At 36.4% G+C, this 21089-nt stretch overlaps 1 protein-coding gene across 1 annotated transcript in view; it reads left to right on the forward strand.

Moving 5' to 3' along the window:
• CTNNA3 (catenin alpha 3) overlaps positions 1–21089 on the forward strand; it is a 711430-nt gene that overhangs the window by 485215 nt on the left and 205126 nt on the right. The window lies entirely within an intron of this gene.

Consider the following 21089-nt stretch of genomic DNA (forward strand, 5'->3'; position numbering starts at 1 on the left):
TATTTTATTTATTTGACTTATTCATCAGTGGAAAGTCTCCAAAAATTTAAAAGCAATTAAAACATACAGGACATATACAAATTGTATTATCTTATAGAGGAACAGAATCAAACTTACCTGGTTAAAATTAAAAAAAATAATAATGGTTAAATGTGTTAAGCTAAGCAGTTAAATACTGTGGGCAAATTGAAACTGTTTGTAAAGTCTTCTTAAAAGCTAGTATGAAAGAGTCCCACTAATGTCTTGTGGATTGTGTTGTACAGAAATAGAGCAAAACTATGGAGAAAGCAGCAGATAAATTGGTTAGGGTTTGTACATGCAAATACTTGTGTGTTTTGGTCCTGCATACACAATATGTGTACATTCAGTAAATTTGACAAAGAGGTTTCATATAACACGTATGTGATCTTTTAAATAAATAATTAACAGAACAAATCAATATTTGGATGCTATCCAATTTAAATTTCCCCATTTATCATTTGTATTTTCCTCACTTTGGGTATATTCTCATTGTTCTCTTAACCTGCGTCTGTCCTATTCTGATATTGGTTGAATTCCAAACTGATTTAACAAACTAGCTTGAAGGCAGGGAGACTTTGGCAATAATTTATTGATGGCTACAGGTACAGACTCCCACAGATAGCTCCCCTCCTGCTGGCTATCTCAATTTTCCGTGCCAAGAAAGTAACTGCAAATTGTTTTTCCTTCTCAAGGTGGCACAACAATCTTTTTTTAAAAAAAAAAACCCAGCAACATTCTTTCCTTCTGGCATTTTTCCAGGTTTGGCTGATAAATGTCTGTTTCTATCATTTTTGTGGGTATCTCTTAGTAGCATAGTGGTTAAAACATTTGCCTGAATATAGGATGTCATTGGCCAAATCACAGCAGACTTTTTTTAGTTACTATTTTTCCCTAAGTTGTGCGTTTTATTGCTTAAGTGAACAAAAAAAACCCAATACAGGTTTATTAGTGCATCATTTTATTGTTTCTCTGAGATGTAAATGACTTTATGGAACTTATTTATTTGGCTAACTGGGGGAAGGAAGGAAGGAAGGAAGGAAGGAAGGAAGGAAGGAAGGAAGGAAGGAAGGAAGGAAGGAAGGAAGGAAGGAAGGAAGGAAGTTCAGTGTTTCAGTTTCAAACTAGTGGACTCTTTAAAAAAAAGCCAGCAGGGAATGGATACCTTAAGTAGATTTTTTTTAAATGGCTACATTTTGAACCAGAGACTTTGTGCATATCAGGCAAATGCTATAACCACAGTCCTACTTTGACATAACTAACATGCAGTAGATATGTAGTGCAGCAGTTATTACAGAATGGATATTGGTGATCCTCTGACCAGAATGGGGGCTCTCATGCCACTGTGTGCTATAGCCAACCAAAGTGCAGGGTTTCTGTATTGGAGTGTGTTTCATTCTTGGCAACTTTATGGACTTCAACTCTCAATACACACATCTTAAAGTTGCCAAATTTGAAAAACATTCCATTAGGTCAAAGTTAAGTGCAGCAGGCAAATCAAACAGCCACCTTTGAGTCAACTCAAACTGGAAAACGATGTTTTGAAATTAGAACAGGAAAACATAGGTAGAAATTGTATTTATGGGCTAGCGGTAAGGAGAAGAGATCATTATCTTGCCTTCAAAAAATGGTTAGTACTCTGGATTTCTAATGAGGCAACTGACAGTGCAAATATGCCTTCCATTTTAGTTCTTCTCCGTGATCAGATTGCTTTTCTAATAAGGTGTCAAAATTGCAAAGTTGAAAATAAAACATGGATAAATATCTAGAAAACTGAATTCAGATGAAACAAGATAAAGAGTTTGGGAATAAAAGCTTTTCCCTTTCCTTCTGGAATTATTGGCCTACACTTAGGGATCTGTATAAATCTGATGTGTGCCAATGCCCTTTTGCTCATATGTCATCTTTTCATTTTTTTTCAGTGAGCTTAGAAAAAAAACTGCCAAGGATATGTACTTCCCACAGATAAATGTACTTCCCGCAGTTTCTCATGATTTTGTCTAAATTGCCTAGAAGAATGAAGGAAATTTTTGGGGTAGGATGTAAACTTCATTCTGTTAAGAGTAAGCTCACCAAAACTAAAATAGCTAACTTTAGTCAATTGATTTTAATTTTCTTCTTCTTGTGCCATTTCCGTCATCAGACATTGGCGATCATGTTGGCAATCCTATTTTTATCAGCAGTCGTATGAAAAAGTGCTGCTGAGTTTTGTCCAATCAGTCCCTTAAATTGTGAAGCTATGATGTTCTTCTTCTGCCTGGACCTCATTTGCCTTCAGTTTTTCCCTGAAGGATTAAGTGAAGTAGGCCTTATTTTTCCGGATGTCACATCGCATGTCCAAAATATTCTAACTTTCGCTTTTTTATGGTTTTGATTATTTCTCTTGGCTCTCCCAGGTGACTTATCATCTCCTCACTTCTGATTTTGTCAACCCAACTTATACGTAGCAGCCACCTGTAAATCTACATTTCAACTGCTTCTAGTCTCTTCAAGTGCCTTTCTGTCAGAGACCAACTCTCCACTCTGTAGAGCAGGATAGAAAATATGTAGTATCTGACTAGCCTGATTTTCAATTAATTTTAATAGACTATGCTATGGACCAAGAGGAACGAGATCTAGATTCTAGCCCTTTAAGTATAGATGTCAGCTGGATTACTTTGGGCCCATTGAAGACTAGGAACACATCTGTCTAACAACTTGCACTAGACAGATATGGTAGATTGTTATCCATAACTTTCAATAGAACACCTCTTCATCCAGGAGTGGACTGATTTGGGGTGATGGTAAGAATCATCATAATCAAGAATCATGATTAATATTGTTGGTACTTTTACCAGAAAAACCAGCTATATTTTTATCTCAAAAACTTGGATTCACAAAGCTTTGATCGATTGTCATGAACAACTAAAATTGGATCCATCCCATTTTCTTGGACAAATATTTCTCTATCTATGACTCTTTCCTTCTGATTAGTTGAGAACAATATCTGCAAGACTGGCAAATTTGCATGATAGAACTTGAGTAATACATGATATGGTACAATTGTGTATTCACAGAAGTAAATCCCACTGAATTTAGCATGACATTTTGAGGCAAATGAGCTTAAGACTGCAGGACTGTTCTGTAAAAGTATTTTCATTTCGCTTTGTTTGGGCTGATATTGATGGAACAGTCTGCTAAATGCTGAAATAATTAGAATTTCTCAGAAAAAAAAATCTTTTACTTTTTAAACTGCACAAATTTGATTGCATTCTTTGATCCTTTTTTTACCACTGCTATTACAACATATTATTCCACTGTATTGTGTTTTCATGAATGTGTTTGACAATTCAAAGGCTTAAATGACACCAGAATAGTATACTATAGAATGGATCTGGCAGGCACTTTTAGTTTGTCCCATGGTGGACTTTTATGGTTCAGCTCATTTCTCTTGGCATATTTTCCTCACAGATTTAGTTTGAAGTCAACAATTTAGAAAACATCTAATCAAGTAAACTCCTTTAACTTTCTGTCATGTGCTAGGTTGAATCTTGATATGATGTATGGAAACTAATTGGATATTAACTGGCTGCCTCTTTCAAATGAAATATGTACTGCTGATTGGAATTACACTTTGCCACTTGGGTTAAAGAGTGAGTTTCATCCAATTGTATTGCCCAACTCCACACAGACCCAGAAGCAAGATTATTCTACATATAAGCTAAAGACTTTGCTGTTGACAGTGAGTCCAACATTATGAAATGGTTTGATGGAATCACGTGGAATCACCTGTAATGTTGCAAAATCAATCCAGAATTATAGAAATGCAAACTTCAAATCTCAACAAATAAACGCTTTGCCTTACATATTGGCAAAAAATAAATAAATCAGAAAATAAAATACAAGCTGAACAATCAAGACCTTGTTGAGGATCCAAACTCTGTCAAGGACCTTGGAGTACTCATCTCTAATGATCTAAGTGCTAGAGCCCACTGTAACTACATAGCCAAAAAGGCATTAAGAGTTGTTAATCTAATCCTACGTAGCTTCTTCTCTGGTAATATCACACTACTAACTAGAGCATACAAAACATTTGCTAGACCAATCCTCGAATACAGCTCATCAGTCTGGAACCCACATTACGTATCTGATATTAGCACAGTTGATAAAGTCCAGAAACATTTCACAAGAAGAGTTCTCCACTCCTCTATTTGTTGTAGAATACCTTACGCTACCAGACTTGAAATTCTAGACCAAGAAAATTTTGAATTACTCCGTCTTCGGTCTGATCTAAGGATGGTATATAAAATCATACATTGCAATGACTTACCTGTCAATGAATACTTCAGCTTCAATCATAACAATACAAGAGCACACAACAGATACAAACTTAACTGCACCAAACTTGATTGCAGGAAATATGACTTCAGCAGCAGAGTGGTCAATGTCTGGAATACTCTACCTGACTCTGTGGTTTCTTCCCCAACCCCCGCAAACTTTAATCTTAGACTGTCTAGTATTGACCTCACCCTTTTCCTAAGAGGTCTGTAGGGGGCGTCAATCGTGCCTACCATCCCTGTCCTATTGTTTCTTTTTATTTTTCTTATACGTATCCATCTCATGTATTCAAAACTATGTTGATCCTTATACCTGTTATCTTGTAAGTGATTGACAAATCAAATAAATAAATAAATAAACCCTGTGGAACTTAGAAAGTTTTGGCAAGAACCATATTGCAGTGGAGAGAGGGAGAGAAGTAAAGTGATTTGATTGGCTCTGCTAAGAGATGAGATGCATTCAATTCTCATTCTGTGATCATATATCAGAGGGAATGCTGTGTCATGCTTTATTATGCTTTTAATAAAATTTGTTACATGGAAAAATTATAGCACTTCCTGATTTTGGGTTACCACAGACTAACCTGGCTCTCTTCCTACATATAGTATTCAGCTACCACTCTACCTAGCTATTTCCATATTTCCTGGTCATTATAAACTCTTTAAGTTTTAAGAATCACTTTTTAATTTTTTCCCCCTTCCTCTCTGTAACCCTTTTGTGTTATTTTCTTAGTTTATAAACTAGAGAGCAGGAATTGTTCTGATTTAGTTGAGCCAAGCCACTCTGAGAGCCTTAGCAAATGAAAACAGGGTAAAAGGCTTTAAAAGAATAATAAATAATTTTACTGGTAACAATAAGGAAAGTTTTACCTAAGGTACAAGCTATAGAGGGATATAAACAAAGATATGATTAGCAACTCAAGAGACTGGAAAAAAAGTGTTCAGAACAGTCCCTGGTGCAAATTTTTAAAAAGAGGTTCTTGCATTAAAATTTCTTTCTGCAAAACTGAGGGATTTAAATAAAACCTGAAAGACCCCAGAACTGTAAATGGGATATGATTCTACATTATTTCAAGCAGATTCCTAAAAATATAAGCAGGGATACTAGTAATCTGTAACGCAAGTCCCAATTTGGTGAAATGAGGGAATTGCCATTTGTTTTTAACCTTTTTAGTTCTGCCATATAATTCTGTTTTGTTTTGGAGTCATGGAATCATTGAACAATAGAGTTGGAAAGTGTCTTAGATGTCATCTTGTCCAATTTACTTCTCAGTGTGAGATCTAATCACAGAGGACCATTCAGCCTTTGTTTGAGTGCTTATGATAGCCTAATACACGGGTAATAGCTCATACAGTCAAGACGTCATTCCTGATGCATAGCTGACTCTAACTTTGTGTAGTTTTAACCCATTGGTAATAGTGCTGTTTCTTGCACAATAATTCTGTTTTCTGTATGACAACTCTTTAAATTTTGAAGACTGCTATATAGCTCCTGTTGAAGAGAGAATGGCTAAGTCAGCGGGATGAGTCAAATGGGAAATTAGTCTGGAATTCCTACTGAGCACAAGAAGGTCAAGTCTGGCATACACATACACCCTTGCATGCAGTTGAACCTTATCTAGTATAACCCAGGTGCAAATTATCAGTCTGAGAAAATTCCTGTGTTTAGGCATGAGCAATAAATAGTTATTGTAATTGAAATCTTCAAATGTGGATCTGGTTGTTTGTGCATGATATCTAGTTTATTTTTTATATTTATAATTATATTGTATTGTATTATATTACATTATTATTATATTAGTAGACTAACCATAACAAAAGGAAACTTCCCAGCAAGTATATTCAACATGAACAATTTAGCACTGTCTCTTAAAGTACAACCAGATATACCTTCATTTCACATTTTACCTAATTTTCTATAAACTCATTTCTAAATCATCAGCTCAGCTGATTAGTCAAGAAAGAGTAAAAGTTATCAAAATTAATTAACAAATATCTATCCCCACTTCTATTTAAAATCTAATCCCCAATGACTTTCTATAATAATAAATTCACTCAATTATAATTGAACATTGCAAAATTAGAAATTGTTAAACATTACCAGAATTAATAATAATTTCTTATGTGTATATCAAAGGTACTAACATATATTTAAAAAAAAAACCAATCCATTACATCCAATTAAACCTTTCCAAAGCAAAAATTATCCAGTCAAAATAGGCATTAAACATCACCAAAGCCAGCAACCCATTATTATAACCTGTTATTGTAAATACCAAAAGTATTGTCATAGATACTGAAAACTAAACCTTTACAATCAGTCAAAATATTCATTAAACAATACCACAGGTGACAACCTATTATTTAACTATAATCAAACAAACCAATTTTACCTTTTTTCCATTTTTCCAGCAACCTTTAAATCTTTCTTGTAGCTTTTTGTCTCCTCTCAAAGTTCTTGTCATCTTTATCAAAGTCCATTGATAGATTCAATCTAGCCTTCCCAGTAAATCTTTTATGTTCAATTTAAATAAATAATACACATTGTTCTTTTTATATCTTATTAGTATATTTCTGTTTTTTAAAAAAATAGTCTTCCAGATCCACATTGAAATCCAGTATTTCCATCTATTACTTGTAGATTATAAGTTTAGGATCCTCAATAATATCATTTTCAATTTTATTCAGAGAGGCTTGATCTATCCGGTTCTTTTTAGTTGTGATATAGAGTTAAATACTTCACACTATTCTTGTTTACAGATTGTAAATTTTCTGTAATTTAGCCATCTGGTGCTATCTAGTAGTTAAGCTTCAAAGCCTTCTTATCAGCAACTTATAAACACAGAAATTCTTTTCCACAGGAGAGGATATTTTTAGTTAACTTCCATATCTTTCTTCAAATCAATTTCATCCAAATTCTTCACATTTAAAAACTTTCCAAAGACAACATATAATCATTCTTTTACTGCATATTACAAAAATTAAAAAAATACAAAACTGGAAACACATATTTCCCTTTCTTTGTAAATAGATTAAAAAGGAGGTCACCCAGCAAATAAAAAAGTTTGCAAGACTGAAGACTTTTCAATCTTAAAAAGTGATAATAAAAAGAAAATCAGGGTGATTTAAAAAATGAGAGTAGGTTGAACTTTGAGTTCTTAGAAAAAGCTACATTAATTGGTCAAGGCAGGATGGGACCTACAATTCCCTGCTCAACAGAAGCATTTAGTCTCTGTGGTCAATTGACAGAAGTACCCAGTTGTTCAGAATACATGAGGTTCAGTGGTGGGATTCAATTTTTTTTTACTACCGCCCCTTCTGTGGGCGTGGCTTGCTTGGCATAGCAGGGGAAGAATACTGTAAAATCTCCAGTCAGAGATAGTATTTGTGGGATCTCTGAACCACTCAAAATTTCTGCTACCAGTTCTCTAGAAGTGGTCAGATTTTTGCTCTGCATTTAAACAGGGAATGCCATTGGCTCTGAATTTTTTATGTAAAATCCGTTTGCTTCTGTTTTGACTTTTTTTTAAAATCCATGTGTGCCAGTTGTGTCCTGTCTTGAACCAGGAGGCTCTGTTGTCTATCTTACATGCCCTACTTACTTCCTGAATGGGTTACTCACTGTAATGCACTCTACTTAAAGCATTCAGAAAAGCATTCACTAGACTACGAAATGGAAGCACAAAACAATTTGTAAACCAACCGGCACACTGTATGTATAGATATGGAAGATGGCTTGATGTTTTTATGTTTTGTTTGTCTATGTTCATCTTAAAAACCAATAAAAATTAAAAAAAGAAAAGAAAAGCATTCAGAAGCTGCAGCTAGTGCAAAATGAGGCGGCATGTTTGGTTATGTGCATTCCTTGAGCAGTGCACAATACATCTCTGCTCCGTGAACTTTGTTGGCTACTAATGTGCTTCTAGGACTAGGTGCAGTTCAAGGCTCTGTTGCTCTGATGTTCACCCTTTGGTTTGGTCATTGTGTCTTTACTGAGTTAATCCCTGAGATGACTGAAAAATCCAACCCCAATATATTGAAGATTATCTTCGGTTATTAACAAAACAATGGCCTAAGGAGCATGTGCGATCTTGAATAATTTCTGATCCAACAATAGATGATGGTCTTAGTTTCTGTGGTTTGTGGTGAGCACGAATTGTCCATTCTTGCACAAGTCATATACAACCTTTTAATGGGATAACAGATTCTGAATGGATAGTACTTGGTTGGAAGAATGAGACTGTGTTAAATAGAATACATTGTAGGAGTCTGCTTGCTAATTATCCAGAAGTCAGGATGAAAGATATGTGTTTTAGGTGTGAAAATTCAACCATATGTTTGAGACTGTAGGGTGTTTTACAAGCCTACTGAAAGTAGGAAATACGCTTTATTCTCTTGTTTTCATAGGCAGTATAGAAAACTTCCTCCGAATTTTTTTCCCTGCAGAGATTTTGAAAAAAAAAATCAACTTCCAGTATATTTTATATAGCTCTAATAGTAAAGTTTGCCCCATGTCCTTTACTCATTGCAACACTTTGTTCTTGCATACTGTTATGGCATCGTATCCAAAGACTAGTGCACACTTATCCTAGTTAAAGAGTCATTCTATTTTTGGATTGATTTTCATTTAAAAATAGAAGAATGTTATATGTGCTGGAAATATGAATAATTGTGTCACTTGAGACCTTTAACTGTTCCAATTGAGTGTTACTTATCTATTTTTCTAAAGATTATTCAACCCTGTCCTTCTCCAGAGGTTTTTTTTTTTGTTTTGTTTTTTTACAAAAATTGGTTATAACCAGCAGTAATTTTCAGAGATATATTTTTCTTGGTCTTAATGCAAAACAGCAAACTTAGAACTAGTTTTAGCTTAGTTTTAAATACTCTCCACTGGGATCAAGTTTTGAAGAAGCCCCTTTTCTCCTACTTTGGACTGCTTTCATTTCTGTGCATCTTCTTTGCACTTAAAAAAAAAAGAATCTTAGGGATTCGGGCTTAGATTATATAATTAAAATGCTGTCATCCTGTTCTATTAAAACAATTGCTTTGACTTCTTCCAGGAAAGATCATGCAAATATATAATTGCATGATATTATAAAAAAGCTATCCTTGAAATATATAATTGTTAAGAAAACACCAAATAAAAAGAAAATATGAAGGAAAGTTAAAAATAATGGTTACTTTCAATGGCATATAATTCAATAAATATCATTGGTGTACAACACTGAGGATATGGGAGACGTTAAGGTCAGGATTTCAGGACACCAAGTGAATTTACAGTTTAATGAAGATATTCATGTCCAAAGAGAGAGTTGCTGTGGAGGAGGCCTTTGAAACATAGGATAACAAGATTCTACACCTTTGAACATTGATTAGGAAGAAACACTTTAGAACTTACATATGCACGGCCTCTGGTTTTCATTAAAACTGCCCAGTGTTTTTAAGGCTTCCTTAAAGCAGGAGCATTTGTTTTTCAGGCTTGGATGAAGGCCTGGAAAAAAAAGGTTAATGAAGAACCAAAAAGGCTGTGTTGTTACTCATATGAAGCCAAAACACTTCCTCTCAATTATTATCACAGTATGAGCTACCCTAGGTTTCCTTTTCATATGCTTCCTTTGATATATTTGGGTAAATTGTCATTTCTTGAATTCATTGGTTGACTAAACTTCTAGCCTACTCCCGAATGACTAGTAACACAATGAAAACAATATACAGGTAGCCTCGATCTACAACTGTAATAGAGCCTGCCCCTGCAAGTCTTTATGGGTTTTGAGGTGCCCATGTGGTTGCCTTGCTTAATGACCCTAATCCCTGCTCTTCTCATGGTATGAAGAGCCTTAGGTGGGTTGGCCCTCTGAGGCCTAGCACAAGCCCAGACCCGAACTGGAGCACATCCTCAGCTCACATGGGCCCCTCAGGGCTTCCCCAACCCACATGCTCTACTGACACCCTCCTGTGTTGCTGTAGGCCTTGGGCTTGCTTCCCCATTCACTGGGTCCCACACCCTCCTCCCCGTCCTTCATCATGTCTTGGTCACCTACTTTTTCCTGTAGATCTCCTTTGGGAAGCAGCTACTTTGCCATGTGTTTAGGAAGCAGAGTCGGCTGATCTGCCCCTCAGCCTCCCTATACAGTACAGAGCTGCCTGGTAACATCCCAGAGAGGCAAGCCACATTTCAGAGCGGCCACAGTTAATTGCACTTACTCTCAAAATGGTGCCTGCTTCCAGGTTGGCACCACATGGGTTCTGTGTAGGAAAACGGTATGATAGAGCGACAATTATCCAAAGGAGCTCTATGGATAAAGGTAAGTGAATGAGTTGTGTTGGAGAGATGGGGAGGAGGGTGTGGAACACAGTAGGGTGGGAAGCATACACAAGGCTTGTGGCGATTAAGTGGGATGGGATGGGGGAAGATGGAGGGGCACTAAAGTATCTCTGAGGTTGATTGTAAAGGCAGGCACATTATCATTTATTTTATCAATGGCTAGATAAGAAAATAGGGAAATAAAATACATTATAATATACAATATAATAGTACAGATAAGACAATGTAATGATTTATTATTATTGAATATAATGATTATAATGGAATCTATGATAATATAAATTAGATTTTGAGTTTTGCTTGAAAAGGATGTGAATTTATAATTATAGTCTAATGAGGAGATAATAACAATAATATAATATGCATAGCTGATTTATATAATATGAAGTTTAATCTAAACCAGAAGGGATAGATTGTTGATATTGTGCACAAGAGATATGTACCAACACTGTATGAAATGGAAAGATGGTTTTATTTGATGTTTGATGTTTGTATTTGTTAATGTTTGTTGTCAAAATAAATAAAAAATAAAAAGTCAGGGACATTGTCAAGCACCCAAATTTTGTTCACATGTCCATGGCATGCTGTAGCAGCCATAACTTCAGGCCGGGTCATATTATCTCCCAATGAACCTACTGCAGATTCTTCTAGGATTGTGTAAAGAGCTTTGCCTGGGCCTGAGCAGATTGTAAATAACTTCTTCAAATGACAGCTACTACAGTATTTTCTGTTTGTCTCTTTCTGTGCTCTTTCTGGGGAAATAAACTTGGTAGCAAATCTAAGGTTAAAAAAAGATTGTAAAATCTTTTACAACCAACTCTCTCCAAGCTGCTGGCATTTAATAGGGGAGGGGGTGGCAGTAATGATTCGAGTATACATTACAGATTCACAAAGCAAGTAAGATGAGCATAACCATTTGGGGCCCTATTCCTTCCTACAAATTTTATTTTATTCTATATACAATATAATGCAGTGGTGCAGGGTTCATTATGCATGGAAGTCCCCCTGCACTGCTTTCTGAAAGGCTTTTGCAACTGTGCAATGGCACTTGCACACTAATGTCTCCTCCAGAGAGGAAGCTTTTGAGAGAATGCTCCTAGAGATGGGAGGAAATGCATGGCTCCCCAGTTCTCTACGCAGGGATTTTATGGTATAGATAGGATAGATGGGGGGAAAGGGTGGCATGATAATTCTAATTCTATGCAGAATCAAAAATTTGTCTCTCTTACACTTTTTTTTTTAAATATTGTTAACTTACAAATATTGTTAACTTAAAATGACCTATTCAGATACGAGCAATTAATGTCCTTTGATTGTTGAAATCCTGAGAATCCACTCAAAGGTGCGAGTGAAAATTCTATGAAAATGCAGACAGTGAATAAGAGCTACATTAGGCTGTAGGAAAGGAGTAAAAATGTTGGACTTTTGGCACAGAATTGAAATGTGCTTTCTCAAGAAAGGACATTCTTCGGCTGATATAAGATTCTGATCTGACATGCTGCAATAAGAATTCTAAATTATAGAGAAATATTTATTCTTCAAGTATTGGCTTAATACTGGTGTGTGATTTCCCAGGTAGAAGCCACCGTTACAAAGATCCGTCTCCAGCAGTCTTTGTATGAAAATGTTTCAGATAGCCTTGAATGAAAACTGAGTCATTTGTGAGCATTTTCATCATGAAGGCTGAAGGCAAGATGGAAACGAAACTGTTCTTTTTCTCATTATCCTTTAGTTGTTAAAAAGCTTTCTACCCAAAAACTGTTTTACATCAATGGTTACATATTGCTTTTTTCTTTCATCAAATTAGTGAATAAATCTGACATTTAGATTACTGTTGTCTAAAAAAAATCTGTAGGTAAGTACTAATAGAGTAGCTAAAATAAGCCTTCAAAATGTCTGCTGTTGAGGTCAATTGAGCAATTGTATTGTTTTCTAGCCTAAAAATGTACTCTGAAATCTTTCAGTGAGACAGATTTATTCCTTAATTTTATTATATACTGCAGGAACTCTTTAAAGGCATTTGTGTTAATTGAGATAACCTTTATATCAGTATTCAAGATGACACATTGGGAATAATTTGGGAAAGTGACATTCCATCAAACAATTAAAATTTTTTAAAAAGAAAAATTTTAAAAGAATCAATTGTCCACTTGATGGTACAGTGAGACTGATGTTTAAGCATTGCTTTTGTCCATAATGGCATTTTTTTTTAAGTGGCAACCTATTTTATTAGAAGATGTGGTAGAACGAATGAAAGTAAGATCAGTGGTTGGGATTCAGCCAGTTCGCACCACTTCGGGAGAACCGATTGTTAACTTTCTGAGCAGTTTGGTGAACTGGTTGTTGGAAGAAATTATTAGGGCAGAGAACCGGTTGTTCAATTATTTGAATCCCACCACTGAGTAAGATGGTAATAGCTGATCAGTGAAAATATTTCTATCAGTGAAAATTCTCAAAAGGATTAAGTACAAATTATAAACAATCTATATAATGTTTATATATGACTTTAGGGATTGTACATGTTGTGTTTTTGTTTAAATCATAGTCACTAGAGAAGGTTATAATAATTATTGCAGTTATAGGGACTTAATGTCTCAGGTACCTAAGCTGACAATTAACAATTGACTTGTACAATTCCTCATCCTAATGCCCTCCAAGTTGTTCAAATTGAAATCCCATATTCCGCAGCCAACGCAGCTTCTGTTGATGCTTTCTGGGAAATTTGGAGTTAAAAATCTGAATGGTTTGTAGAGTATCAGATTGGGAAAAGCTCCTCAATAGAAATCAAATTAATATTGCCATTTTTCAGTTTAAGTCCTATTCAAGTACAACACAAGATATATTCATTTGTATATGCTGACCTTTCTAAGGCTTGGAACATTGATTAAAATCATCATTCACTGATTCTTTGGTGTTTTGGTTGTTTGTGTCTGATGATTTGTTGAAAGTAAATTGCTGATGAAAAGCTGAGGCATTAAATAAAACATAGATGAATAAGTGCTGTAGCCATACCATGGTAGAAGGCCTGGGGAGGAGGTAGGAGTGTGCAATCAAAGTGTGAACACATAACTGAGCATGACACTTTGCCTTGGTGCCCATGTTGCAATCCTCTGTACAAGTGAAAATTCAGAATAGACCTTTCAATCTTATCCTCTATGACAGAGGCCCCCAAACTTGGCAACTTTAAGACTTGTGACTTCAACTCCCAGAATTCTCCAGCCAGCTGGCTGGAGAATTCTGAGAATTGAAGTCCACAAAAGTCTTAAAGTTGCCAAGTTTGGGGGCCTCTGGTCTATGAAAATGGCTAATGACAACAAATGGATTGGGTCCCGAGTTCTGAAAGCAGATTGTGATTTGATGTGATGTGATATGAAGAGTTTGCTCTTCGAAAGGAAATGCTAGCAACTCAGTTTGAGAGATTGGGATGAGACAGAGGGAATGTTTTGATTCCTAGCAAAAATGGAATCTAAACTCCTTAGGATCTTAGGATCTGTAAGTTTATAGAAGGACAATCACTTCCCTTTTTTACAACCCTGTAACCCCTATTTGGGGTAGAGTCGAGGCAACTGGACAGAGCTGAATTTTTACTGGCCAGACACCCTTCCTGATGCCATGTGAAATTTACAGCGATTTTTTTTGCGCCCTAGGAAACAAACATCTATCTAGGACTCTCATTCTGAGTGGGTGACTGGCATCTTTACCACTAGGCCACTCTCTTTAGAAGTGCAATCACTACAGATGTCTAATCAATAATTCATTATGCCCTAAACTGGGCATTAGGAAGATGCAGTAGCCATTTTACGTGTAAATCATTCTGCTTTTTAAAAGCATGACTTCTTGAGATTTAGCTGAATAGAGCTAATGATAACCACTCAGTCAGTCATACAAGGTATACTGTGATTAATCATAAAGCATTTTGCATCTTCTTATAACACAGTGGTCCAATATTGCCAATATTTGCAAACAGAGCCAGAATGTTGACATCAAATAGGAGTTATGCAGGGAAGGCAATGATACATACCTGGATGAGGAAATTTATCCTGCCTACGTTGAAGAAGAAATACAGTGATTGTAGAGAAGAGGAGGAGAAGCAAATCAGCTTTCACCTTGATTTTATGGCCAACTGGCTAAAGGCAGGTAGTTCAGACTGACAACTAGATTTAGAAAAAGAATGCTTTTGCCAGGCCGCTTTTTATCAAAGTGGAATTATTTTCGCATGCAGGGGGAGCAAAAGGCCAAAGTGAAAGCAAGCCTGTTAATTCTTTTTCGGGAATGACAGAAACTTGTATGATTTATCATTAAAGTTTCTCCATCACAGTGGAAGCAATTGAGTAATGAAGTGGCAAAGACAGCAGTCATCAGAGGAGAAGGGATCAAATCAGCTCTATCCCACCCCCAAAACGTTAAAACACAGCCAAGGATGGCGAGGAGAGTCAAATAATTATTAGACTACAGTTGGTGGGAACTCAGAAGGCGTTTGCTGTCGATATAAAAGGATACATTTCAGAAATGGAAGAGCTGTTCTCTAAATTTGTGTGCATCCACTGGAAAAACGGGAGAGTGAAGACAAAACTCCAATGATGAAGGAAATGAATCAGAATCTCTTCTGAGGAAAAAAATGGCAAAACTTCAGTTGAACTGTCAAAACTAAACCAACAGAGCTTTTGGTCTGGTAACTTGAAGGGATCATTGGAGCTGGAATTTTAAAATGCCATTAAGGGATCAAAATCGCAGCATCAAAGGTGATGAGGAATTTTTTTGGTAGAATATAAATGTCGGAAAAAGTGAATAGTCAGAAAATTTCAAACTACTTGAAATGTTACAGAAATTAATACTAACAGCACCATTTGCTAAAGACAGTTAAGATTGAAAAGTATTACTAAATCCCGGGAATTTCTTCAGAGGAGAGGAGGCAAAAAATATTCAGGTTGGGTTTTTGGTAATACAGCTGTGACTATTTTGACATTTTTGCAAATGCCTCTGAGACTTCCCTTTATTTTAATTCCTCTGTATAAAAAATTGTTCTATTTTTTCCCCTTGTAATTAAAATGGCTTCTTACCAAATATGCAATTTTGGTAGATCTGATTTTTTTTTTCTAAATGTATAAATCCAGCCCTGAGTTTTTTTTAAAGCTTTTATTTATTTATTTATAATTCTAATATATATCACCCTCCACCTCATATGTATGATTCCGCAGTTACAGAAAATTAAAGCAAATCTACAATCAATTTAAAATAAAAAACCCACTATAAAAACAAATAAAATACATACAACTCACAGCCAAGATTATCCCATTTACCAAAACAATTGGTACAGCCTCTGCGTTGGCCCATGTGAATCCCCATGCTGGTTTGGGCCAGCAGGGTTGGGGCCAAGGTGATCTCCAAGTGGGTGATATTCCACAGGGTGGGTGCCTTGTGTCCTGCCAGATGACACTCCATGGCTTGCAGAACTCAAAGCATCCCGCTCTTGCCAGACCTTTTGGGGTAAATAGATGTAACTGGGGAGAAGGGATCCCTCAAGTAACGCAGTTCCATGTCAAGTAGGGCTTTCCACTATTGCAGAGGAGAGGGAATATATCATTTAGGTAATCTGTTAGGAAAATATAAGGAATTCCCTCCTGCCATTCTGTGATTCAAGGCTACCTACAAAGATAAAAGTCAGAATAATAATTTCCATCTGCACTTGGGGTTCAGGATGTAAAAAATTAAACCTGGGAAAGCTCAATTCATTTCATGCTCTAAGAACAAGTAGCCTGATAGGATAAGGGAATTAAATATAGTCTTTTCCCAACCAGAGATCAACTTTATGGGGAATACAGCTTGTGTTCCATTAAACAAAAAAAACAGATATATGATTTTAAAATACACACATATACAGTAGAATATATATGTGATTTCAGAATGGTCCACGAGGTTCTTCAAGATATCCTACTACAGCTGGTCCTCATTTAACAAACATTCAATGATTATTCAAACTTGCAATGGTGAGTGGTAGTTATGACTAATCCTAAGAGTTCAAGCTGGCACAGTGCCTTCTATAGTCCTGTAATCATGATCAGGGGTGGTTGGCAGCCAGCCTGTATTTTTGATTGCTGCAGCATCCTCTGGTCACTTGATCATGATCTCTGCTGGTTTCCACAAGCAAAGTCAATGGGAAACTTGATAGGAAACCAGAAGTCATAATCACATGAGGTCATCACTTAATGACTCACATGTTCCTTGCTTGATGATGCTTAACTGGACTTCCAGAACTGCCATTGCTAAGTAGCATAGTCACATGATATCTGCTCCCAATTATCATAAGTAACTGAAGCCTATCTGTTTCCTATTGAGTTCTATTAGCAAAAACATAGAATCATAAGGCTGGAAGGACCTCGGAGGTCTTCTTGGCAATAGTCCTTATTCCATCCTGATTAAATAGTTGTCCAGTCTTTTCTTGAAAACCTCCAGCAATGGAGCACCCAGCATGAGAGGCAAGCTCTTCCATTGACTAATAGTTCTCCTTGTCAGGAATTTCTATCCACTGCCCTCAGGTGCTATAAATCAATGCCTTCTTCCTTGTGACAGCCCTTCAAATATTGTAAAACAGTTATTATGACACCCCTGAGCCTTCATTAGGCTAAATATGTTAAGGTTTGCTTGTTTCAGGAGGAAGAGAATTACTTATGAACAAACAACTGGCATCCTAAATAAAGTTACTATGAGTGAGATTATTTGGGAAGTTTACGTATATTTTTATGTACATCCATGGGTTGATTCAAAATAAATGTTTAGTTCTTGGTAACTTCAGCATTAAATAGTAGAGTTGTGAATGGCTGTCACATTCTTTTCAAAGACTAAATTATGATGGAATGAGTAATCAAATGATAAACACACCAAAACTACACTTACTGCATATGAAGGGCAGTCTTAGGGGGTAGGAATTTTTTGGCTACCACTCTGAAAATCACAAATAATGCCATTGCAAATTAATCTGTACTAAAGTAGCAAAAGAGTAGGATCTGCATTCTGTAGCACAGTACTGTAGTTATATATCCCCAAAGAACTATGTAAGGATCTTTGTGTAGACTTGAGCTCAGCGTTCAATGCCATCATTCCTGAAATCCTCCTCTCTAAACAGACTCAGCTAGCAATGACTAACCACATTTGTGGATGGATTATAAGCTTTCAAATGAATAAGAATCAGCAGGTGAAGCTAGGGAAAATCACACAAACATTTAATTAGTACAGGAGCCCTCCAGGGCTGTGTGCTCTCTCCATGACTCCTCTCTCTCTATACCAATGATTGCATCTTGAAGGATCCCTCTGTTAAAGTATGGAAGTTTACAGATGATACAACCGTCATTGGTCTCATTTGAGATGATGATGACTGCATATAAAGGGGAAACTCGAAAAATTAGAATATCGCGCAAAAGTTCATTTATTTCAGTAATGCAACTTATATTTCAGTAGTGTAACTTATATACGAGATAGACTCATTACATGCAAAGCAAGATAGTTCAAGCCATGATTTGTCATAATTGTGATGATGATGGCTTACATCTCATGAAAACGCCAAATCCACAATCTCAGAAAATTAGATTACATGCCATCAGTAAAACAAGGATTGTACATAGAACAATATCAGACCTCTGCAAAGTATAAGCATGCATATGTACTCAGTACTTGGTTTGGGCCCCTTTTGCAACAATCACTGTCTCAATGAGGCGTGGCATGGAAGCTATCAGCCTGTGGCACTGCTGAGGTGTTATGGAAGATCAGGATGCTTCAATAGCGGCCTTCAGCTCTTCTGCATTGTTCGGTCTCATGTCTCTCATCCTTCTTTCTGCAATGGCCCATAGATTCTCTATGGGGTTCAGGTCAGGCGAGTTTGCTGGCCAGTCAAGCACAGTAATCCCCAGTCATTGAACCAGGTTTTAGTGCTTTTGGCAGTGTGGGCAGGTGCCAAGTCCTGCTGGAAAATGAAGTCAGCATCCCCATAAAGCTCGTCTGCGTAAGGAAGCATGAAGTGCTCCAAAATCTCCTGGTAGACGTTTGCATTGACTCTGGACTTAATGAAGCACAGTGGACCAACACCAGCAGATGACATGGCTCCCCAAATCAACACAGACTGTGGAAATTTCACACTGGACTTCAAGCATCTTGCGGTGTGTGCCTCTCCATTCTTCCTCCAGACTCTGGGTCCTTGGTTTCCAAATGAGATGCAAAAGTTGCTCCCATCAGAAAAGAGGACTTTGGACCACTGAGCAACAGACCAGTTCTGTTTTTCTTTAGCCCAGTAAGACGCTTCTGACGTTGTTTGTTGATCAGGAGTGGCTTGACAAGAGGAATAAGACATTTGAAGCCCATGTCCAGGATCCGTCTGTGTGTGGTGGCTCTTGATCCAGCCTCAGTCTACTCCTTGTGAAAGTCCCCAACACTTTTGAACGTCCTTTTCCTGACAATCCTCTCCAGGCTGCAGTCATCCCTGCTGCTTGTGCACCTTTTTCTTCCACACTTTCCCCTTCAACATAACTTTCTATTACTGTGCTTTGATACAGCATTTTGGGAACATCCAACTTCTTTTGCAATTACCTTTTGAGGCTTTCCCTCCTTATGGAGGGTGTCAATGATGGCTTTCTGCACAACTGTCAGGTCAGCAGTCTTTCCCATGATTGTGCTTCCTACTGAACCAGACTGAGAGACCAGTTAAAGGCTCAGAAACCCTTTGCAGGTGTTATGGCTTAATTAGCTGATTAGAGTGGGACACTTTGAGCCTAGAATACTGAACCTTTTCACAATATTCTAATTTTCTGAGATTGTGGATTTGGGGTTTTCATGAGCTGTAAGCCATAATCATCTCAATTATGACACATCATGGCTTGAACTATCTTGCTTTGCATGTAATGATTCTATCTCATATATTAGTTTTACCTTTTAAGTTTCCTTATTGAAATAAATGAACTTTTGCACGATATTCTAATTTTTTGAGTTTCACCTGTAGACAAGATCAACAGGTCCTGTGATGTAACCAGAACAATCTGGAGCTGGACACTCTTAAAACTGTAGAGAATATAGTAGATTTTATAATAATCCCTTCCATTCTACCATCTTTTACAATATTAGGCAATACAGTATCAACAACAACAAAAAAACATTCAAGTTTCTACTTCTGTTATTTCCAACTTGAAAGAGACACCTAACATTAGAACCATCATTAAAAGGCATAAGAAAGAATGTTATTCCTGCATCAACCCAGGAAGCTCAGATTGCCCAAAAATCTGCTGATAAATTTTACAGAGGAATTATTGAGTCTGTCATTTGAACCTCAACTGTCTAGTTTGGCACAGCAACCAGACAGGACACCTACAGACTTCAATGGAAAGTTAGAACTACAGGAAAAAAAACCCTGCAACCAGTCTACTTTCTATTGAGGCTCTGTATACTGCACAAATCAGAAAGAAAGCTAAGAAAATATCCCTCACATCCTAGTCATAATCTATTTCAACTTCTCCCCTCAGGATGCCACTATATAGCATTGCATGAGAAAATAACTAAGCATAAAGTCTGCTGAGCACTTAATTTCCACAGCACTGTCTCATTTCACATCAGTCTTCTGGCATCATTTTTTTTTTTTGCTTCTTTAAAAATCTGTCTTTAGTCCTGTTTGATAATACTTTTTTCCCTTTCCATGAATAAGCTATTTCCCAATATATGTGTATGTGTGTAGCGTTAATATTCTGATTCATTACTTTTTTTTACTTATCTGTATTTTTCCATTATGCTTATCTATATTTTCCATTATTGAGATATCTACTAGAATATTTAAAGATTTCTTAATGCCACCAGCTCTGGTAAATAGAGAAAAAAAATATTTTAGATAACAGGAATCATCTAAATCAGAATAAATCAGTTAAAAGTTCTACTCAATATGTTTGAATACAAATAAAAGATGAAGATGAAGTTGGACTCACTAACTTTAGTTTTTCATTCATTAAGGATAACTTCTTAGAAAAGATGTGCTTTTTATGTGTTGGGAAATCCTTGACTAGCAGTCCTCTTGACTACGCAGAGGCTATGAGTTTGCCTATAAGAATGCCTTACTTCCATAGACACTCCTGTATGCGCCAAAGAACCTCTTTAGAATCAAAATACAAAGCATTCAACATCCCTTATTATGCTGGATAGCTGTGTGGGGGAGGGGCAATGACATCATGCTCATTATGATGTCATCACAGAACTTAGTTGTGCAACAATTTAATGTATGCCATGTCATTCTAATGTCCGCAGGCTTTTAAACAAACACCTATGATCTCACTTTAACAGAAGCCTCATTGAATAAGAATGTAATTATACATAGACAAATGTATAAATATATACATACATAAATACATATAGAATAGAACAATCTTCAGTCACTGGTAAGTTATCAAAAATATTATACAGAT

The sequence above is a fragment of the Pseudonaja textilis genome, chromosome 4, assembly GCF_049901715.1.
Source record: "Pseudonaja textilis isolate UNSWEBS1 chromosome 4, rPseTex1.2, whole genome shotgun sequence".
Taxonomy (NCBI): Eukaryota; Metazoa; Chordata; class Lepidosauria; order Squamata; family Elapidae; genus Pseudonaja; species Pseudonaja textilis.